A 24763-nucleotide genomic window follows, 5' to 3' on the forward strand; every position below is an offset into this window, starting at 1 on the left:
GGCTAAAAGATGCAGCACTGGGTTCTCTCCTGATAACAAGTAAGTATATCGGAATTCGTTGTTCGGATGATTTTAGGTGAATATTTAGAAGTTTCAAAACTCCACACTTGGAAGAATTTCAAAGTGAAACCAGTCAATGTTAGCCTATGGAAGGAAATTCAAGTTACTAGTAAGTAGGGTTAGAATTACTTTTGAGGATCAGTACTGGGCTCAAAGATGCAGCACTGAGGTCTCTCCTCATAACGAGTAAATCGGAATTTGTAGTGCATCCAGTAAGCGCCACAGAGCTGCGTAGCAGAGAGATGTAAAAAGGGGCACGGCATGCATCACCTCTCTCCAACGCAGCGCAGTGGCGCTTCCTGGAAGCACCTGGTGGACTACTTGGCCCCCATGGTCCCTCAGGTTTGAAGTTTAATTTTTTCCCCAACTTAAAATGCACTACAGGGCGTGTTTGCACACATGACGTCAGGCCCCGTCCACTCCCTTCACCACTGTGTAAAAGCGCCCTGTCACTGTTCTAAGTTGAGAGATTAAGTCCCCTTCAATCCTAAGGATCCCTAGGGACAAACTAGCCCAACAGGTACCTCCAGTAAGCACCACAGAGCTGCTTTGCAGAGAGGTGTAAAAAGGGGCGTGGCCTCTAAACACCCGCCTGCAGCGCAGATCCCTGGCGCATACTGGAGATACCTGTTGGGCTATTTGGCCCTCCGGGACCCCTCAGTATTGAAAGAGAATTAATTCCCCAACTTAAAACTCACCACGGGGCGCGTTTGCACACTGATGAAGGAAGATGGCGTGGCCAAAGGTGACATGTCTGCAAACACGCCCTGTGGCACATTTTAAGTTAAAGAATTAATTCCTCCTCAATCCTGTGTGTCCCTGGGGGCCAACTAGCCCACCAGATACCTCCAGTATGCACCAGGGGGCTGCGTTGCAGAGAGGTGTTCAGAGGCCACGCCCCTTTTTACAACACACTGCAAAACAGCTCTGTGGCGCTTACTGAAGATACCTGGTGGACTAGTTGGCCCCTAGAGACCCTCAGGATTGACAAGGAATTAATTCCCCAACTTAAACCACGCCACAGGGTGTGTTTGCACACAGGTAAACTCAGGCCCCGTCCCCTACCTTCACCACTGTGCAAACGCGCGCAATGATGCATTTTAAGTTGGGGGATTAACTCCCCTTGAATCCTGAGGGTGCCTGGGGCACAACTAGCCCACCAGCTACCTCTAGTAAGTGCCACAGAGCTGTGTTGCAGAGAGGTGTAAAAGAGGCGTGGCCTCAGAACACCACTCTGCAACGCAGCACCTTGGCGCATACTGGACGTTCCTGGTGGGCTTGTTAGCCCCCAGGGACCCCAGTATTGAAGGGGAAATCATTTACCCTCTGCAAAAGCGCCAGGGGGCGCGTTTGCAAAGTGCTGCATGAAGGGGGCTTGGCCTCCTGTGCGATGCCGGGGTTTTTCTTCTTTTGTTTTTTTAAAGAAGGGTGGCTGTGTAGCCCCCCTTCTTTTTCTATTCTTTTAGCCCCATGGTCCCCATCCCCCGGGGCTCTGCCTCGTTTTTTTAAAATACATTTCTTGGGCGCGGCCCCCCTCCCTGCGTCCTTTAAAAAAAATATATATATATTATTTGGATAGGGGGACCGTGTGCCCCCCTCCCTGGCCACTTCTAGCCCCGGGGAGCCCATCCCCGGGGGCTGGTCCTCTTCATTGGGGACCGTGGGGGGTCCCTAATCCCCCCACAGTCCCTGCCGGCTCCCCGCATCCTGCAGGAGCTGGCATTGCTTTTCTACATGGGGAGCAGCTAACATGCTGCTCCCCATGTAGAAAAGCAATCATCTTTGGTTTTTGGAAGAAATAGCAGGTTTCCTGCTCTCTCTTCCAAAAACCAAAGCAGTTTGCTATGGTAGGGCCTTATCGGTACACCATACGTACGAGACCTCCTATTACCTGTCAACCTCGACTCTCTAATTGTGCTCCCTTACCCCCATAGGTTTCGTTCACCGGAGCACCCTAAATTCATTGATTGATCTGACACCTGCGACAAGGCGCTACGTCGCCCACAGCACTGTCCCAGGTAATGCGCCTCCCTACCGCTCTTTACACGCATCGGTCCTACCCACTAGTGCACCCATTCCAACCAGGACCTTTTCTTTTCCTAGATCCCCTTGAATCGTTCTCCAGTCAGCCCACCGTACCTCTCCTCTGCTTTTTCCTCCAGGTAATCATTTGGTTGTTTTCTTCTCTACCCACTTGCTCAGCCGTTACATACTCAGCACCACTTCCTCCGGGTTTGGCCACCTATCCCCCACCAGCGACGTAGTGCCTTATACAGGCCATTGTACCCCGTCGCTCGGTTCCACAATTTGGGGCAATTACCGCTTAATTTCTATCCTACCTACACTATGATCCCTACCGTGAACTTGCTGACACCTGCTGTTCAGTAGCTTGCGCTCCAGCCACCGACCTCCCCTCCCTTCTACTCAATACTCCATTGGTGGGGACTCTTGGGCTCAGACTCCCTGGCGCCAGTTCTTTCGTCGCCGGCATTGAGAAGTACCACCCCCTACACCCTCTTCCTTCACGCGTCCCAGCTGATGCTTACCTTCCTCCCTGCTACCTGTGTCTACCCCCTCGGCTCACCCTTCGAGCTCGTTACACAGCTCCCTTCTCACCTGCCCGTCACCCCTGGTCCGTGCACCTTCCAGCCCGGCTCCCCCTCCGGGTAACTCTTTCCCGTTTGTCCTTCTTTTTCTTTCCCTCCTTATCGCAACCCTCATTGTTCCCTTTTGCCCCACAGCATCGAAAATGAGACAACCCCATCCTGAAGATGGTCCCAATTGATCAGGGACCGAAACGTCGTCGACCCCACAGTGCCAATTGAGGCGCAATATCCAGTGTGGCTCTACTGAAATTGTGATTTGTGATTTGAAGTCACCTTAAATATGTCACACACTGAGCCACCCACTGTATAATATTTGCACTTTGCTCACATCGCGCCGCCCACGCTGTTTCACCCCTTCACTTGCGCCGCCAGCCATCACTTGTATATATTTGAGCACCAAGTATACTCTCGGTTGCCATTTAAAAACTTTTGAAAATTCATGCTGCTCTAAGTATTCTAACTTGTCCTTTTTCTCCCTGTCTTGAACCAAATATATAAGTAATTATTGCATACAAATCATTGGAATAATTGTCTCCTTATTTACTTGCTCATGTAATGCTTCTTGCATACCTTAACAATTGTCTTTTTAAGTTTTACCTGTTGGGATACTTTATTTGTATAAATTGATTCTACCGAGACACAAGATGGCTGCCAACACTTCCTGGTTTGGAGTGTTGACAGACAGTTGACGGCCAATTAGCATGCAGCTCGTGCTCGTAATGGCAGTCAACTGTCTGTCAACACTCAAAACCAAGAAGTGTTGGCAGCCATCTTGTTTGTCGCTAGAACCGAGTCACAAGAAAACAGTAAAACAAAGTTGAGAAAAAAGGAAAGGGGGCAAGTTAGAAACATCCTGACCCTCTAGGTTTGTTGAGGGGGTCGTACATGGATCTTTAGGCTCATTTTTTTTTTTAAATAAAAAATTACAGGGTACGCGTATGGTATTCGAACACAGTGGAAAAGGGAAAAAAACTGGAAGTCTGTTTTATTCATTAGGTCCCGGGGGGGGGCAAATTCCGGGGGCAATTTTTTTTCATAATGGGGGGCTTGTAAGGTGCCCCGAGCACTGGGGAACGGCACCCCTCGTTGGTTTTATTTTGAAGTATGAGGGGGTTTAGGGTCCTCCTCCCCTCAGTCTCGGGGACCGGCACCCCATTGGGGCTTTTTTTATAAATATTTTTTCTTTAAAAGTATGTTTTCAGCTCTCCCTCCCTCTCTCCCCGTACACGTTGCGGGGACCACCACCTTCCCGGGGCAGTAATATGTAAAATGACCATCCAGCCTGGGTTTTTTAATGTTGGGCCCCCTTACTGGAACCCTTGATGGCCCTGGGGACCACCATCTCCCAGGGCCGGCTCTTGCAGTGTCTCGGGGTGCCTACCCCCAGGACACTGATGTTTGCTATGGTAGGGCGGGAGCGTCGCGGCTCCCACTTTACCACAGCAAACCGCTTTCCTATTTGAAAAAGAGAGCAAGTTAATCTGCTCTCTCTTTCAAGTAAGAAAGCAGATTGTTTTTCATCAGAGAGAGCAGCATGTAAGCTGCTGTCTCTAATAAAGCAATGCGGGCTCTCGAAGGACGCGGGGAGCTGTCTGGGATCGTGGGGGCATTGGGGCTAAAAAAAAAGAGTTTTTTGAGAACTAACTTTACTGGTCAAAAAAAGAGCTGTATTTCTATGATAGTATGTATAACTTTCCTGGGTTTTTTTGTGCACCAGTTGTACTCTCTATGCATGCGCAGTCTCGTTTCCAAGCCCATGCTTCTTTCTTTTTCTTTAAGTTCGCCAAGCAAAGCTCTCCTCATTTTAGGTATTAAATTTGCCGCTTTCTTTTCCCGGGCCGTGTGTGTCATCCGCTGCTATACTTTTGTAATATATTAATAAACATATTGTATCTATATTTATTTGAAATGAAGTGTTGAGGCGCCAAACGTTGATTACATACTCCGTCCAATGCCATTTTAGTACTTTTCCTCTGTTATTTTTATTATATCTGTTACTTTCATTTTACCCTCAGCTTATCTTCTCTGTGATCGATGAGATTTCCTGCCACGGACACCACGGTGTTTGTCCTTGGCCTTTGATGTTATTAGATTTGGTCACACGTATACCTAAAAACTAATTTGAAGCACGTAAGCCACAGCCATTACAACGCATGTTCGTCAACACAAAGACATTATTATGATTATGTGTTTATCATGGGTGGTAAATGTTTACTAGTTTTAAAAGTATGCGTGGTAAAGGCATGTGTGGTAAAGCCATATGTGTGCTAATGGCTTTGTGGTGACGATCATGCGTGGTTATTACCGCGTTGTAATGGCTGTTTCCCCTAGGACACTGCCACAACCGGTTCTGGGCGTGGTGGACTCCAGGGCACAAGGCGGAGGGCACGCAGCCCCTCTCATACAATATAGAAATCTTTGTGGGGTGATTGTTTCCGTGGTTTGAGGGGCCATGTTGTAGTCTATCAAGAGAAAATATAACTCAATACTTTTCAATCCTACTCTTGAACATCTTACTATAGTACTTCAACATTATAAATATTATTTTTATTGTGGACCGTCACCCCCCCCACAAACAAAAAGAAGTATGTCGTTTTTTTTATTAACTTTTATTAAAACAATAACTGTAAACGAAACTCAATAATAACTATATTATAAACAACTAGAAAAATAACTTAAAAAAATAATATTATAAACAAATTGTGAAGTGGACTCCAAAAGGCGTACGATTGGTAATCTGCAAAACAAAAACAAAAATATAGTTTAGAATTTTTTAGATGTGAGTAAATGAGCTGAAGCATTACAAGTCAAGGTAACACTACGATTTTACGAGTGCAGTGTGCCTGGTACATTTCCTTTCTATTATAGTGCCGCGTTCAAGTGGTGTCTATATGGAAGTGCCTACTGCGTTACTGATACAAAAGTGGCACAACGGGATTGTAAATATGCCGACCTATTTCTAATGCATTGCAATGAAGAAATTGTAGGCCTCTGTGCTTCCCGTTGTATAAACTCTGCGGCCAGTGGAATTCACAACTTCTCTTTAGCAGTTCTTCTACAAGTCAAAGCAGGCAACAGTGCCTATAAGTTTAAAAGAGAAAGAGAAATGATGTCACAGAGAGTGAGAGAGAGAAAGAAAGAGAGAGAAAACAACATTAAAACTGTCTCGCAGAGTCTGGAGTTGAGATTTTTTCTTGAAAAGTCAGACGTAGATTTACAAGCTCCTTGTGTCATTTTTCCCCATGATAAAAGTGACACAAAAGTGGCATAATAAGCTTGTAGATCTGTTTGTCAGACTGTTGTAACCTATCTGTTGTCACTGTTCGGAGGTAATTATACGTTTCAACACAGTGAAGCTGTTGCACACGACCCACTCTCTCCTTTCACAAATAAAGGTAACACTACGGTTTTACGTGTGCAGTGTGCCTAGTACATTTCAGTTCTGTTATAGTGCCGCTTTCAAGTGGTGTGTATATGGAAGTGCCTACTGCGTTACTGACACAAAAGTGGCACAATGGGAATGTAAATATGCCGACTTTTTTCTAATGCATTGTAACAAAGGCATTGTATATGTAGGCCTCTGTGCTTACCCTTCTTTAAACACTGCGGCCAGTGAAATTCACAACTTGAATTCAACTGTTGTTCTACACGTCAAAGCAGACAGTAGTGTCTATAACTTTAAAAGAGAAAGAGAAATGATGTCACAGAGAGCGAGATAGAGAAAGAGAGAGAAAAGAACATTAAAAGTGTTTAGCAGAGTCTGGAGTTGAGATTTTTTCTTGAAAAGTGAGACGCAGATTTACCAGCTGCTTGCGCCACTTTTCCCATGTTAAAAGTGACAGAAAAGTGGCGCAATATAGCTTGTAGATCTGTTTCTCAGACTGTTGTAAGCTATGTTTTGTCACTGCTTGGAGGTAATTATACTTTTCTGCACAGTCAAGCTGCTGCACACTGCCCACTCTCTCCTTTCACAGATAATTTGTTGTTGTTTTGGAAACAAAATTCTTGTCACCTAGTGCCATTGGCATGATTGAAAGATGGTGCTCTATGTGTTGAAGAAGCCTTCACAGTAATCAAGAGAGTTCACTATTTCAACTCAGATAAGGTTGTATATAGCAGACTGGAGATAGTAGCGTCCAAAACTTTAACAAAGAAAGAGAAACGATGTGAGAGAGTAAGAAAGAGAAAAAGAAAAAAGGACATTAAAACGTGGGAGAGACACACACGACAGGGGAAGGGGTACCTGAAGCCAGAGGCACAACCGCAGTCAAAAATATCGGGGGGGGCTAGAATTTTTTTTTGGGGGGGGTGTTAAATTCAAGCAAAAAGAAGAATGGAGCTGCAGGGGCAGTAAGCGGGAGGATATCAAAGCCTCATTAACAAGCAAAATGTCTTCGGGTGCGACTGTGTGTGGGCCCAGGAAGCTATCTCATCCTAGCTGAAGCCCCGTTAGCCCTATGTGTGTTTTGCGCGCCTGCTGCATACTACAGATTCTCTCCTTTCACAGATAACTTGTCATTGTTTCAGAATCAAGCTTCTTTGCTCACCTTGTTCCATTGCCGTCGTCCTTGTTACATAATCCATCGTGAAGCTCCACATCTAAAAGGTATTAAAAGAAAGATGTTATGATTGGTAATTGTTGCTATATTAGTTTGGAGTTAGATAATATTGCAATTTTATAGACGTTCATTGTCACATTTCTACGAACTGTTTGTATTGTGAATATATTCCGGACATTTCAGCGATTATAAAAACATTACTGCTATTGGGAAAAAAAATTAAACATGTAAATTAATACATTATGTAGGAGTGTGTTTGTCTAAAATACTAAGTCGCATTTTTGTATGTAGTCAGTTACAACCCTTTGACTCCTTCCAATGCGTACTCAAGTCTCACTGCTCACCTTTTCGTGGAAAAGACACCTTCTTCATGATGTAGTCCCGATCTCCAACAAAGAAGTCTCATATATGGTGCCGAGTCTTGATATCTCTATGGCTAACGACATACTCGTGCTCCCATCATCATCATCATTGCAGCTTCGGGCATCACTAACTCAGTGACCAAAGAGGCCACGCATGTAGTAGTGGTCCCCTTGTTCGGTGCTTTGGGAACAACTCTAAAATGGCGTACAACACGTGCGCTCCGTCTCTTTTTATACATAGGGTCACGTGTGTAGTGACGGATACGCTGAATGGGTGTGGTGTGGGTGTATACCAGCCATGAGGGAGTGTGTGTGTCGATCTGACAACTAGACTTGCAACTAAGAAATCACTACAATGGAAATTTGGGCCTTGTACTGTTGTTGTGTCTTCCTGGTAGCGTAAGAGTGGCTTTCTTTTTTCTATGTGACGTTACGATACAGTCACCATGTATGTAGCCTATTTTGTGACACATTTTATTATATAATGCGCTTCAAAAACTGGTTGTGGTAGGGAGTTTTTAAATTAAACTGTGTACTCTATTTACGAGTTTGTTGAGTGTAAAAGTATTTTTTTCTATTTTCTATTCTATCATAATTGTGCTGACTTTTCTCCTTTAGCGTGCAGTACTATATTATTTTATAAAATGTATAACTGTTGAAATCATCTTTGAAAGTAGAATGGAAGCATGTAAGCTGCTCTCTGTGACGAAAAGCAATGCCGGCTCCCGCAGGAAGTGGGGAGCCGGCTGGGACCTTGGAGGCCTTGGGGCTCTTCCCACGGTCCGCAACGTTACATTTGAGTCCCGGGGAATGGGGTCCTCGGGGATTATAAAAAATTTGTGATAAAGGCTATTTTTGTATGGTAGTTTTATCGTACGCGTACCAAGTACATTTGGACGACGTTTGGTGCGAAGATTGGAAGTCGTCTCATAAGCGTACTGATGGAAGAAAAAGAAGAATATTTTTCAGATATTAATGAAGTGTATCTGTTTAGATGTTGGGTGGCTCTAAAAAGAGCCCTTGTGTTTATTGGAAGATGAAGTGTTTCTATGGTAACTGGCAGATTGTGGAATGGGGAAGGGTTGAAAGTTTTGTCAGTTGGAAAGGGTGCAAAAGTTCAAGCAACATAAAGGTGTGTTTTGTTTTGATTTAATGTGGGAATAAATGTGATTTTTTATTTATTCGTATATGTGTGTAGATTGAGTGTGTAGATTGACAGGAAAAGTTTGCTATAGGACTTCCTGTCCCCCTAGAACTGCTTAGGGGGGTTTTCAATGATCGCCAAGTTCAAAATCTTTGATGGCCTTTGTTGAGCCTTTGATGGCCCGGGGACCACCACTTCCCAGGGCCGGCTCCTGTAGTGTTACGGGGTGCCTATCCCTGGGACACTGTTGTTTGCTATGGTAGGGCGAGAGTTCTCTTTCAAGTAGGAAAGCAGATTGCTTTTCGTCTGAGAGAGCAGCATTTAAGCTGGTCTCTTTGACAAAAAGCAATGCCGGCTCCCGAAGGACACAGGAAGCAGGCTGGGACCGTGGGGGTTTTTGGGTTCACCCATGGTCCTCAACGTTATATTTGAGCCCCGGGGGATGGGGTCCCCAGGGATTGTAAAAAATTAGTTATAGATGCTACTTTTTTTTTTACGGTGTATTTAGTGTGCGCGTACTGTGCGAATTCTGAAAGTCGTTTCATAAGCGTACGTAAGGAAGAAAAAAACAATTCAAAATATATATTTTACAAATTTCTATCAAGTTTATGTGTTTATATGTTGGTTGCTTGTAATGAGACCTTTTCTCTTTATTGGTACTTATAAGTAAGTGCTTATGTATTGTCTAAATTTGTTGAGGAGCAGTGTTTTATACAGTGCTGAACTTTTGACCTCTGTTGACAGTTGACTTTTGCAAGATCTGTTGGGGGTAGGGTTGAAAGTTTTGTCAGTTGGAGAGGTTTGAAATGTTAAAGCAATAGAATGTGTGTTTCGTTTTGAATTAATGTGTGAAGGGTTTTAATTGGTTGTTTATATGTATGTATGTGTAAAATCAGAGCGAAAATGTTCCATTTTGTGGTTCTGCTGCAAACACTGAACTAGAGAGATTCTGTATACTATGTGAGTGGTATTCTTCTTAATCTACAAATCAATTTGAAAGGTGAGTTGATACGTTGTATGGGAATGTATGTGGTGCATTTTTGTACATGAAGGAATATACAGCCTCGCCCAGCCGATCTTTACTCCCGGTTCGAGGCGGCGGCGGGCGCCATCTTGGGTGTGGGCAGGGGCAGCGCTCTAGTCGCGCCGGCCTCCCGCCCTCCCAGACTATTTTAATCAGGGTGCTCTAGCTGCTCGCTGCCTGTTAGAGCTCTCCCTAGAGGGAGGACTAGGGCTGCGAGCTACCAGGTGATCAGCTTCGAATACCTGCGACAGTTTTATGAATTTTAGATCGTGTTTCTTTGCCTTGTGAATTTTTAAAAACTTTGGGGGCTTTTACCTTGAGAAGTTAAAGGGAATTGATTTTAGGCATACTGACACCTCTTAACACTCTACTTCCTTGATACAGCCTCGCCCAGCCGATCTTTACTCCCGGTTCGAGGCGGCGGTGGGCGCCATCTTGGGTGTGGGCAGGGGCAGCGCTCTAGTCGCGCCGGCCTCCCACCCTCCTCATCACCTATAAAATGTGCGTAGGGTTTAGACGGCGCAGCGGGCTGGCGCAGCGGGCGCGCCGGATGCGCGCCGAAGCCGCGCCTAAGCCAAGCCCGTCTGCGCCCGTCCGCGACCGGCCGGGACCAGGGGCCCAGACCCCTGCTTCGCGGGCATGCTGCAGGCAAACCTATACAAGTAAGAGGTTGAAATACTTATGTCCCGTTTTACCTACTCATTGTCATCACTTGATGGAGCCCTTGGACCTAGGTCCATGTCCTCATTGCTCATTTAGAGGAAGTTGCTTAGTGCCAGCTGTTCCTGACTCTGATTCGATTCTGGCTAAAGGGGGTCTCCTAAACTGCAGATCCATCAGCAAACACACTCTTCAGCTGTGGGATCTCTTATTGGATGAGGACATGCAGATACTGTTCCTAACTGAGACCTGGCTGGGAGAACACTCTGACCCGGATGTACTTGACACTATCCCACCTGGTTACACCCTCCATAGACTGGATAGGTCAATAGGAAGGGGAGGCGGGATTGCCATTATCGTCAAACACCCTTTCGAGTGTATTCTAAAGCCAGTAAAAATTGATGACTGCGAAGCAGGTGAATTTAGTATCAAACTGACACAACATGACACTATCTCTGGCATCCTAATCTATAGACTTCCTGGGTCCCTGGGCAACTTCCGTAGTAGCCTACTCGAAGGGTTTGCTCAGACCGCTATCAAACACAATAAGGTTCTGGTGCTGGGTGACATGAACCTACACCTAGAGGACCCCGTACAGAAGGAGGCAGAGGATGTTCGCCTTGTTTTACAAGAATTACAGCTAACCCTGCTAAGTGTAGCAGCGACACATCAGAGGGGTCACTGTTTAGACCCTATCTTTGCGAGCTGGGATAAGATAAAAGTACTTGCCCCTCGTCAGCTCCCTGGACTGACCACTTTCTGGTCCCTTTTCAATGTTTTTATCAGACCGCTAGGACTATGGACAATGGGAAAGGATATTTTATGAAACGCAAATGGAGACAATTCTCCAAAGAAAACTTTATAGGCGCCATCCAGAAAGCACAACCAATAAGTGCCCCAGATAGTGATCAGGCGAACAAGGAACTTAACCTACTTGTAACTGCCACTCTGGATGAGCTAGCCCCCATGTGTAAGGGTAAAGTCAGAGAAGGCAGACAACGCACTGCCCCATGGTTCACTACCGAACTCCAGCAAATTAAATCTAAATGCAAAAAGCTAGAAAGGAGCTGGAGAAGGAACCCGAGTGAGCAAGCAAAAAACAGCTATAGCTCAGCACACCGGAGCTATCAGTATGCGGTGCGTAGAGCAAAAGCCAAACATTTTCAGACTCGTATTGAGGATGCCGAGAGCTCCTCGCGAGAACTGTTTAAAATATATAAAGAAATATCTCTGGTCTCTAGCTCCAATACCCCCTCAAAGACCTCCAAGGAGGGATGCAATAAAGTCGCTGACTTTTTCTCTAGTAAAGTTAAAAAGATTTATGCTTCCTTTTCTCTATTACCAGATAAGGGTACAGATTTCAGAGCAGACAACTCATTGGCAGCCCCGGATTCCTCACTACTAATGTTCGAGGTTCCCGCAGCTGACAAGCTAATAAAGATCTGTCGAAGTGTGAAGTCCGGCTCCCCTAATGATCCGGCTCCGGCCTGGGTCATATCAGAGGGCTTGACAGCCTTGGAACCTCACATTAGACACGTCCTACATACCTCCTTTTCCACTCAACAAGTCCCTAGGGAGTGGAAGAAGGCCATAGTACTGCCAATAAGGAAAAAACCCAATGTCGGCTTGGAGTTACTAGAAAATCTTAGACCCATTTCCTTTTTGCCGTACGTGGCGAAGGTGGCCGAGAAGGTGGTTAACGCTCAGCTCACGGAGCACCTGGAAAAATGGAATTTACTCCATCCCTCTCAATCAGGATTTAGGGCGGGCTACTCTACGGAGACGGCCCTCCTAAGAGCCACTGAGACTTTAAGAGCGGGGGCAGATGCTGGTCATACAATGGCCCTGATCATGCTCGACCTAAGCGCGGCTTTTGACACCGTAGCGCACTCCATCCTGCTACGGTGTCTGAACGAAGCTGGGGTTGTTGGTCCTGCGCTGGGCTGGCTGCAATCATTCCTTATGGAGAGATGTTTCCAGGTACAACAGGGGACCTGCCGCTCAGTGGAGATGTCACTAGACCAGGGAGTGCCTCAGGGCTCAGCTCTGAGCCCCACTCTTTTTAACCTATACATGGCCTCTCTGGCGAAAGTTGTACACTCTTTTGGGGTGGAATTAGTGTCGTACGCTGACGACACTCAGCTGCTGATCTCCCTATCGCAGAGCACCTCCAACACCCCTAAAAATTTTAAATCCGGTATGCAGGCATTAGCAGAGTGGATGGATGCCCACTGCTTAAAACTCAATGGCGCTAAAACAGAGGTGCTGGTGGTAGGGGGAAAAAGCGAAAAATGGTCGGATGAGTGGTGGCCTTCATGTCTGGGCCCTACCCCCACACCATGTCAGGAGGCCAAGAATTTAGGAATTTGGATGAATCCCTCTCTCTCTTATGAAGGCCACATAAGGCGGCTCGTGGGCAAATGCTTTGGAGTTCTAAAGACCCTAAACAAAACCTTAGACCTCCTCCCTTTATCGGCCAGAAGGACACTAACGCAGGCACTGGTGACCTCCGGTTAGATTACGGCAACATTTTGTTCCTGGGGGCAACCGAGGGCAGCATAGGTCATCTACAAGTCATACAGAACTCCGCCGCCAGACTGGTGTTAAGAAGACCCAGGAGAGCCAGCTCGAAATTGGCGCTGGATGCGCTTCATTGGCTGCCTGTGAAGAAGCGTGTGCTATTTAAGTGCCTCCTCTTCTGCCACCATATTGTCTGGGACAAGTCACCGACATACCTGAAGGATCTAGTCAGCCGCTATGAACCTACTAGGACCCTCCGTTCAGAGGGTACTGGACTGTTGACAGTCCCCAGGATTAGGAAGGCTAGAATGGGTGGACGTTCCTTCGCGCTCCAAGCAGCTCAAAATTGGAACAAACTCCCTCCTGTGTTGAGGCTGGAGAGCAATGAATTGCGGTTTAGGGCTCTGCTCAAAACACATCTATATACTGCATAGAGTCTGGGTTTTCTATGCTGCTTCATTGGTAGCTTAGCGCGGGGACACGCCGTGATGGCGTTACTGAGCGCTCTATAAGCTCTTTATTATTATTATTATTATTATGGGGTATATTATCAAGACAGGCGATAAAATTATCGCCGCTTTATCGGAAGAAAACTGCCGATAAAGAGGCGATAATGAGCTTGATAATATGCTCTATGGAATTCCAATCAAAGGCCATGTTAGATGTGAAGGATATCTAGCATGGGCTTCAATTGGAATTCCATAGAGCATATTATCAAGCCCATTATCGCTGCTTTATCGGCAGCTTTGTGCCTATAAAGTGGCGATAATTTTATCGCCTGTCTTGATAATATGCCCTATATTTGTCCCTTGTTAAACGTTTTATAGTAGTAAATGTGTTTTGCTATAATACATGCTGTTATGTTTTTTTTTGTTTAATATCACATTGTGCTTCTGTGTACATTAAGGAATTATGGGCCATATTATCAAGAAAGCGCGATACATTATCGACGTTTTTATCGGCAGGAAACTGCCGCTAAAGCGGCGATAATGGGCTTGATAATATGCCCATGTGAATTCCCACAGAAGCCCAGGTTATGGTGTTAACCTGGGCTTCTATGGGAATTCATATTATCAAGCCCGTTATCACCGCTTTAGCGGCAGTTTCCTGCCGATAAAAGCGGCGATAATGTGTCACCCTTTCTTGATAATATGGCTCTATATTTGTCCCTTTATCCATAATTTCTATCCTCTCTTTTTATACTCCCCTCTCTCTCCTCTTACTCCCTTCTCTCTCTCGGTACTACTGTCTTTTTCTTATATTGTCCTCTGTGGTCATATTGCCCTTCTTTGTCTTTATATTTTCCTGTTTCTCCTCTTATTCCTCTGTCTCCTCATTTTCTTCCCGTTTTCTTCATATTTCATTTTTTTCTTGATACTCCCTGTTCTGTCCTCTTTCTCATTTCTCTCCCTCTGTATATAGTCTGGGTCGATTTACAAGCCCCTTGTGCTTCTTTGTTGTTTTATTGTGTGCGTTTTTGTGATGTAATAGTGGCAGAAATTATGTAGTAAATTGCATATGTATTTGGAAAATGAGTCAGTGTTGTTCCCTGAAATGTAGTAATTATATTCATGGAATATGTATAGTCACTTAAACGTTTTTCAGTAGTAAATGGTAAAATGCATGGTCTCATTTTTTTTGTATATTATCACACTGTACATGTGTGTACATTAAGGAATTATATTCACCCCTTTTTAAACGTTTTACAGTAGTAAATGTGTTTTGGTAAAATGCATGGTCTTATACTTTTTAGGGTAATATCACACTGTGTATCTGTGTACATTAAGGAATTATGGGGCATATTATCAAGGACCGGTGTTAAATTTATCGCTGTTTTATCGGCAGGAAACTGCCGATATAATGGCGATAATGGGCTTGATAATATGCCCTTGTTAATTCCCATAGAAGCCCATGTTCTGATGTTAACATGGGCTTCTATGTGAATTAACAAGGGCGTATTATCAAGCCCATTATTGCCGTTTTATCTGCAGTTTCCTGCCGATAAAACGGCGATAATTTTAACACCGGTCCTTGATAATATGCCCCTGCATTAGCCCCTTTTTGCATATTTTCTACACCTTCTTGTCATACTCCATCCTCTCTCGTCTTACTCTTTCCTCTCTCATTATCCTATCTTCTTTTTCTTATACTCTGTTCTCTTTTTATAGTTTTTTTTCATACTTGCTCCTCTTTTTGCATATTTGTCCTCCTCTTTATATTCTCTCTTGTCTTTATATTCACCACTGTTGTCATAGTTCTTACTGTCTTCTCTTAGTACTCCCTCTCTCCTTATATGGTCAGTCTTCGTTTATATTTGTCTTTTCTCCACATTTTCTGTCTCTGTGTCTTTTTACATTCCTTCCTCTTTCTTCATATATACTCTTCTGTTCTTGTATTCTCTGTTTCGTCTTATTGTCGCTGTTCTTTGCAGGTATTCCCTATTGTTTTCTCACACTTTTCTTTTTCTTCTAATACTCTTCTCTCTGTACTCACATTTCTCCTCTCTTTTCTTATACTTTGCACTCTCTACTAATATTGCTGTCTTTTCTTAGCGTCATATTCCTCTCCTCATTTCCCCCCTGTTCTTATACTCCCCCTTGTTTTCATATTCTCCTCTCTCTTCACTTACTTCTCCATGTCTCCTCATACTACTGAGTTTTTCTTATATTTCCTTTTGTCCTATACTCCTTCTCTTTGTGTTCATATTTTCCTCCTTTTCTTCATATTTCTTTTCTATTTTAATTTTCTGTCCTCTCTGTTTATACTTCTTAAATCTGTTCATATTGTTTCCTCTCTTCTCTTACTCCTCCTTGACTCCCTGCATACACTCTGCAGCAGTTTCCTCATATTCTCTGTCTTTTCATACTGACCTCTCTCTTTATATTTGTTTCTCTTGTCATACTTCTGCCTCTTTCGTCATACACTTTTCACTCTTCATAATCCTCCATCTGTTTATAGTCCTTCTTTTCTCCTCAGACTGTATCCTCTGTTCTTGTAACTCCTTTTTTCCTTAATCTCCACTTTTCCTCACTTTCCTCATCCTCTCTTCTGGTACTGTTCTCTCTGTCCTTATACACACTGTCCTATGCTAGTATTCCTTTTTTGTTCTTATAGTTCAGTGTCTTTTCACATATTCCTTCCTTTTTCTTTAGAGACTTTCTCTCTCTTCTTATAGTGCCCCCTCTGTCCTCGTACTCTCTTTTTTTCTTATACTTTCTTCTCTCCTCATATTTCCATCTCTCTCTTCATACTCTCCCTTACCTGTTGCAGGGTTTCTGTACTCACACAGAACTGTGCACAGAGGAGTGGAACCTCGGCAAATTAGGGTGTCCCAAAACTTACCTTAGCAACCAACTCACCCCTTACCGAGCTAGCTACAGTGTCTCATTGGACATATCAAACACCCAATGTTTAGACAAACCAGAACATGAACTTACAGTACCTCAGGGTACGTGGGACTCATGAACACTCTTTCGTTATATTATCATTACAAACCAGAACATGGAGTAAAGAAGACACATGTGCATTTGAAATGTTTATTTACTAATGCCGTCTTCTCAGGCGCAGTATCTTTGATAATACAAGTATACTTATTATCAGTAGCAAAATTATCAGCATAGTTACTAAGACATAAAAAGCGAATGGTGACAGCATGTTAACATGCTGTAATGAATAAGAGTTAACAACACTTATATCTCACCCTCCCTAACACATATATTATATTATTATCTAAGAAGGTCTCTTTGGGTTGTTTTAGGGCGGGCCCATACCTTAGTGTCCTAGCATGAAGGAATCACATCAGCATACACCAGCTCTCTCTGCATGTGCACCGCATCAAGTGTGTTAACAATTCTCGTGCAAAGCAATATCAATCCCGCCTCAAGCCCAAGTTGGCAAAGGCTGCACTTGTGTTATGACTATGAAGGCGTGGAGATCAGACCTCATAACAATTCCATATCGTGTTGCTCCTGAAACTTCAGCACTCTCCGTGCAGACATGTTTTATTAAACAAAGCAGATATCAGAGCAATAACATATTATTCTCACATTCACCACGGCAAACTACTAGGTTGAAAGCTAAGTCAACAAATGAGGGTCGTGTGCAGAAGTTGCAAGAAAGGAAAAATGGCGTTTAAATCTCAAACGTACCTATGCTAACTTAACACGATATAGGGATATATAGGAGTTATACAACACCCCCCCATGATCCGAGAACGGACTAAATAAGGTAACAGAAGTGCCATCACATGAGAGCAGAATCCATTTATAAACGAGCATGAATAAAGATTCAATAATAAAAACTAATGCTAAAAAATAGCCCACAAATATAATGTGGCTCAAGCCAATAGGCAAGCAAAAATAAAATGTCTTGACCAAAAGTCAATAAAATCAAAGAAATGCTATCAATCAGCATGCCAATTTGAGGCAGTGTCTATGATAAGACTGTATATGAAAAGTAAGCTGCAACAGCCTCCAGGAGGAAGTCACTGTCCTCATCCGAAAACAGTTCAGCCATCCAATTTAAAAGATGAAAGGAACATACGTGATCTTCCAGCACCGGATCCTCTATAACCATCAGAGGACAGCTCGGTGGGTTTTCAAGAAAACTTCGTTCCAAGAAACTTTGCGCTGCCGACAACACATCCCAGGGACCCATTAGTCCATGTGCCACCGCCAAGGCCATAATCCTTTCGTCAGAACAAACCAACTCGTGAGCAATGATAGGACTCATCAGTTGATCAAAATCGACGTCAGCAGATATTTGTCCGCAGAGACACAAATCAATGGCCCAAAGGAAATCACAGGTCAGGCAGCGAAATACAGGCTGGACACAGGTGAAATAGGAGAACCGAAAAGATAATCCAAAAGCCGTGCTTAGAGTCGCCAACGGCAGTGTGCCATAATAATCAAGCATGCGGTTGCGAAACCGCGTCAGTAGTAGCTGTGCGTGGACTTGCACAGGAAGGGCATCCATATTTAAAAAGGCAGAAAACCACCAATGCGCCAGCCGCTAAAGCAAGTAAAAACGGGAACCCTCCAAATAAGGATGAAAAAATAGAATGGAAGAAAGCAGGGATGACTCCAAAAATCTTCTCAAAGGAAGTCACGAGACCACCGCTAACAACTTTAAAAAAATGTGCTAGGCCCGTTGTGGAGGATGCGTTAAAGATAGAACGGACCATGGCTCCGAAATGCAAGGGCAAATCAGTGTTTAAAAGAGCCTGAACCTCCGTGCGGGTGTTAGCAATGTGAAGCACGAAAGTTTCACGGGCCGAGCTCAAGGCCACCTCTTTCTGGGACAATAGAGCTCTTATTCTAGCCATGCCGCTGAATTCTGCTCCCAAGGTCGGTATCTGTGGCCAAATGGAAGACTCCCTATGTTCACGTGTGGGAGGATAACGAACATTTCTGCAGCAAATAACTCGCTCACTAACTGTTACTATGAAAGCTATACCTTTAATTAAACCACAACAGTTTTCATTATTGAGCATTAAATAACTACCATTCTCTAACAATTTAAACGTGGGGATGATAGCAGGAACTGGCGTGCCCTGTAAAACGCAAGCCATATTCGGGCGGTCCTTGTTACATGAACCGTGTAATTGTATGTGTCTGCACATTAAAGAATGATCTGGAGTCTCAGTACACTCATCCCCTGTTAGATAAACCTCTTGGTCATCCTTGAAACATCTGTATGTGTATGGGAGTGACCAGACCTCATGAAGAAAACCGCTACCTAAGGGTTCAAAACGACCTATTGGCACATATTTCATACCATTTGAAAACTTATATAAAGCAAAAGGCAGTGTTATTAAACCGTGGATAAGCCACGTAGCAGCAGTGGATTCTGCCACAGAAAAAGGTAAAGATTCCAACCTTTCAATATGTAGCATAGAAAAGGAAGCATCACGCATTGAAAGCAAGCGTTGTTTGTCTGTCAAATTAAACGGTGCAAATAAAGAAGAAACGTTCATGTATCCCCAGGGAACTTTACCCATTTTTAGAGTCTGTAGTGTCCATGCAAACTGCATGATTGAACGTAATTGATTTTGACCATGGTATAATACAGACACTTCATCATGCACAATATCAACAACAGACGACACAATATTATCTAATGTGTAAATTCTAGAGGAAAGCACGTTAATGCTATTGTCAACCACTGCAAGCACTTTCTCAAGATTTGCCTGATCAATAGCCCTAAGGCGTGAAGCAGCCTCAATCTGTGAGAGTTTCCAAATTTCATTGTAAACACCATATAACCACCTTTTCGACCTGCTACTAGCTGGGCCCTTAATGAAATCATTCAAATCCACGTCTGCATTCAGTTTGGAAAGGTGATACTTAACCGCAGGTAAAGTTGAATGTTTCAGCCAAGCTTGACACAACTTGCCAACAGAGTAAGAGGTGACAGTATGACTCAAATCAAAACGGGGATCAGATCTAACAGTCTTAAAACCGTCAGTTATATTTAAAAATCTTTTTTGGCAAGAATCAGCACTACGGTGCCAAAGCAGCCAACCCTTGGGATTCATACTGGAAATATTAAAGGAGGAATTCAGAAGCAGAGCCTGTATTTCTCTAATGGACAATTTAGTAAAATTACTCCAATTCTCATATTCCTCCAACTCCGGGAAAGACGGGGTGTTCAACCTTTTAGATGTAGCCAATCCAAAGCATGTGGTCTGGGAAATGGTATCATTTAAAAACCACATATGATTTGGGATGAGACATGCACGGTGCAAAGCCACAGTGCCTTGTACCTGCCAGGCCCTTGAGCCCCAAACTGATTTAAGGTCTATGGTATCCTTCCATAACTCATACCCTCCAGTAACTAATTGATCCAGGAAGGCTTTTGAATATAACAATTTTGTATTTGTAAGTCGAACCTTGGACTGTGGCTGTTTGTGAAATTTAAAATAAAAGGACTCGGGATTGGACTGATTAAAGTCAGTGAAATAAGTATACTTTTTAAGAAACGTTTCTGAACTCCCTTGTGTTGGTGCTGGGCAATGTTCCCACTGAGTAAAATTAACCGCATCCCTTCGGGAAGATGTCTTGTGTAAGAAGTGATTGCCATAATGTTGGTAACAGAACAATTCACCATAATTAGCAGATTCTAAATATAAATCCTCAGCATCAAAAGCAGCATAATATTTCAAATCAGAAAACAAACTCTCCACAGCATTAACATCCCAATCATCAGAACGAATGTTTTGTTTCACCACATCCCCCATATTAACTCTCAGTACATTAGGGACATTAACGACTTCCGTTGGGCCATGAATCTGAAAACGAACTGCATCCCACGCGATTCCATCCAGAACAGGCCACGCTGTGATGTTAACCAAAGTCAAGTCTCTTTTTAATCTATGTGTAGAATGTGAAGAGGAAAGTGGGGCCAAAGTTCCATTTAAATGAGTAATGCAAGTTCTCTCCTCGACATAGTGTCCATTCATAATTCGGAAAAAATAAAACACAAAACCAATTGACATAAAAAGGTACAGTGAAAAAAGGACCAGCCAAATGTATATCCAAGGAGGTATCAAAAAATGTTTTTTAAACAGGCTAGCATATACTGCAATTTTAGAGGGTTTATTCGAGGCAAGGGAAGCAGAGTCAAATGAAAATCTGGATTCCGTGGCTAAACGAGCTCAGTCGGTAGAGCATGAGACACTGTAGCTAGCTCGGTAAGGGGTGAGTTGGTTGCTAAGGTAAGTTTTGGGACACCCTAATTTGCCGAGGTTCCACTCCTCTGTGCACAGTTCTGTGTGAGTACAGAAACCCTGCAACATTCACTTCACTCATTCAGACCTCTACTTGTGCGGCCAATCGTTTTATAAGCGGCCACCACAATCTTTGCTAACTGGCGGGGTTTGTCGGCATCGGGCAGAGCAGCCAAAGCATTCGACACCTGAAAGTTAACTGCATCTCCTTTAACATTGGAGAGAATGAGATCACTTACAATCTCAAAAGAACCACACAGGCGCATACCCAATTCAACCGCTGCCTCTGGACCGTGATCATTCTGAACACGTCGAACGATTTCAGGCAGGGCAGTCATAGACGGGGTGCCGAAGCACCTTGTATAAACTGCCGCAAATGTTTTTCCCCAGCTGTCACAGTCAGCAAGTTCAGGAGTAATATCCTTCGGGAGAGTAATCGTCAACATTCTATGTTTATCAGCAGGAGTGGAATTCGGAAAAACCGCTTCCAGTTGATCAAACTTCTCTGCTAGCCAGAATGGGAAGTCATCGTTGTCAACAGGACGCGCACCAAAAACCGAATTTACCATAACAGGATTGAGACGCATTCCGCCTCGTTCCATGGGAGCGGCCGCACCCCCCTGGGGACCACCAGGAAGATGTCGACCGATGTATTGCACCAAAGCACGAATCACGGAAATGGAAACTACATGCAGCCTGCGAATTTCTGCCAGGGTACAAGCCCCGTGATTCGGGTGCGGGGTAAAGCCACCCAGCGCAGGCCAATTAGTACCTGGAATTGAGAGTGGACCTAACCTCGCACGGGACAAAGAGTGGGGGAGGGCGCCATCAAACCAAACTCGATGCTGCCAATGATCAATAGGTATTTCCAATGCCCTGTATGGCGTATATTCAGCCGGGACATCCGAGGCGGTGTAGGAGTGGTACAAACCAGAATTAGCGTCCACAGCCGGAAACGTAACCCAAGAGTAAAACAACTCGTAAGGAAACGCCGGATCTGCACTTACCACGAAAATCACAGCCATCCCATCTACTGGGACTTGGTACGTCTGAAGATGGTTGCGCACCGCTACGCGACTATGCTGCGCAATAGCCACCGCTGCCGCCATTACAGAATTGGAAACAAGAAAACACAAAGAATACTTTGTAGCACAACTGGGTAGTAATTCAAAGAAACCGTTTGAGTAAGAATCAAGCTTGAATAAAGACCTATTTCAAAAAATAGGTAGGTTTCACCAACACCCCGTTTTCCGGAAACGGATGTGAAGGGGTTAAGGCATGAATGATAAACTACTCGAGTGTCATGATATAAGACCACCGAAACCGTTGGGCGCCATGTTGCAGGGTTTCTGTACTCACACAGAACTGTGCACAGAGGAGTGGAACCTCGGCAAATTAGGGTGTCCCAAAACTTACCTTAGCAACCAACTCACCCCTTACCGAGCTAGCTACAGTGTCTCATTGGACATATCAAACACCCAATGTTTAGACAAACCAGAACATGAACTTACAGTACCTCAGGGTACGTGGGACTCATGAACACTCTTTCGTTATATTATCATTACAAACCAGAACATGGAGTAAAGAAGACACATGTGCATTTGAAATGTTTATTTACTAATGCCGTCTTCTCAGGCGCAGTATCTTTGATAATACAAGTATACTTATTATCAGTAGCAAAATTATCAGCATAGTTACTAAGACATAAAAAGCGAATGGTGACAGCATGTTAACATGCTGTAATGAATAAGAGTTAACAACACTTATATCTCACCCTCCCTAACACATATATTATATTATTATCTAAGAAGGTCTCTTTGGGTTGTTTTAGGGCGGGCCCATACCTTAGTGTCCTAGCATGAAGGAATCACATCAGCATACACCAGCTCTCTCTGCATGTGCACCGCATCAAGTGTGTTAACAATTCTCGTGCAAAGCAATATCAATCCCGCCTCAAGCCCAAGTTGGCAAAGGCTGCACTTGTGTTATGACTATGAAGGCGTGGAGATCAGACCTCATAACAATTCCATATCGTGTTGCTCCTGAAACTTCAGCACTCTCCGTGCAGACATGTTTTATTAAACAAAGCAGATATCAGAGCAATAACATATTATTCTCACATTCACCACGGCAAACTACTAGGTTGAAAGCTAAGTCAACAAATGAGGGTCGTGTGCAGAAGTTGCAAGAAAGGAAAAATGGCGTTTAAATCTCAAACGTACCTATGCTAACTTAACACGATATAGGGATATATAGGAGTTATACAACATACCTATTCATACTTTCCAGTTTATTCATACTTCCTTTATCCCGTTATATTGCAGTGTCTGTTTATACTCCCCTTTTTTGTTATATTATACCTTGTTTCATACTCCTTCCTCTCTTGTTGTAAGTACTTTTATTTTCACAGTCCCACGTTTGTCCTCATAATCCTCCCTCTGTACTTATAAGTAATATTATAGAATATTTCATATATTGATTTTTGTAATGTTATATATATTTTTTATAATAGATTCTGTTTATCAATACTGAATAAAACTGTATCATGGCTACGAAATGTCAAAAGAGGAAACAACGAAAGAAAGATGTTTATTTGAAGAGAAGCCATCCACAAGATTTACATGAAGCACCATGTGTTAACAAAAAGAAAAAAGTCCTGGTAAGAGAAGGAACACTTTTCTGAGGAAAATATTAAAGACTAAGAGTAGTGTGCACAAAGTGAAAAATGGTATTAGTGTATCTGCAATGAAAAAGAAAAAGAAGAATAAAGAGAACAATCATGGAAAGTCAACTACAGAAAAAATAGTGTATAGAAAAAGGAGGAAAAACCAATTTATGGAAATTAGGAAAAAAATGATTTATAATAGAGTTGTGTTAAATTTAATTAAAGAAATTAAGGGATGTAAAAAAACAGCATTTTATAAGAAGAAGAAAGGTATAGAAAATGTAGTTGAGAAAGCTTTTGAATAGAAAACAAAATTGTTTATTTTAGTAATCAATAGAATTCGATCACTAGATAAGCCAATCCATTTAATGAAGGCCAAAAGTAAGTGGAGAAGAGTAATTAACAGAAGTAATTTTTGTGAGTTTTTTTGGGTGAATGGAAACATAGTTCAAGTTCTGAGCCTTTTTTAATGAAGAAAGTTATCTTCAGAGTAATGATTTGTTGCATGCAGTTGACACTAGTGGTCATGCTTATGAGGTTACAAATGGTTGTCCTATTGAGAAAGAGAAAATTGTTCCTAGAAATGCAAAAGAGGAGTTAGCTGATGAAGTTTTAGGGAGACGTCCTAAAGCTCCAGTGTACTCTTGGAATTGTAGTAGTATTTGTAGTGTACGTCAAGAATCTATTGATTTTGTACGTAATTTCTTACGTAACTATACTAAGAAAAGTGTTAAACAAAAGATTAAGATGTTGCAAGGACTAGACCCTTGCAGAGTGAGAGAAAATACTGGCTTGTGTTTCTAAAAAAGTATGTCAAAGTGTTTTTTACCATTTCAGGATATTAGCAGTACCTCATTCTGAAATGAGGAAATTAGTCAGAAGATTGTATTATGCAAAAAGTCCAGCTCTACTGTTAAAAAAGTTGAACAGTGCTCTTTTGCATGGATCTGTATCAAATGTAAAGAACGTTTGTGATGAAATTGAGGTTAGTTATTTTGGTCATGAGGAAGACAGTGCAGAAATTGAGATATTAATAGAAGGAAATATAGAAGAGAATGTACAACATTGTAGTACAGAAACCTTTGAGCAAGAAATTACAAATTTCAGGTGAAAGGCCAAATTATTGTTGTGTCTGTTGTCGACGCACTCATTATAAAAATCAGACCAGGACTGTTGATTTGTATTTAAAAAGTGAAAAGGAAAATAATAATGAGTGGAAGGATTTTGCAACTTATTTGTTGGTAAAGAATTGTTTTCATTTGGGTTCTGATCAGCGTATTTGTAAATATTGTTGTAACAAATTGGACGAGAACAAAATGCCTGCTACAGCTGTGCATAATAATCTTAAGTTGGTAAATATTCCTTCTGAACTGATGGATTTAAATACCTATGAGTCTATTCTTATTCAATGTGTGCATTCATTTCAGGCTATTGTTC

Source organism: Lissotriton helveticus, chromosome 7, assembly GCF_964261635.1.
Source record: "Lissotriton helveticus chromosome 7, aLisHel1.1, whole genome shotgun sequence".
Taxonomy (NCBI): Eukaryota; Metazoa; Chordata; class Amphibia; order Caudata; family Salamandridae; genus Lissotriton; species Lissotriton helveticus.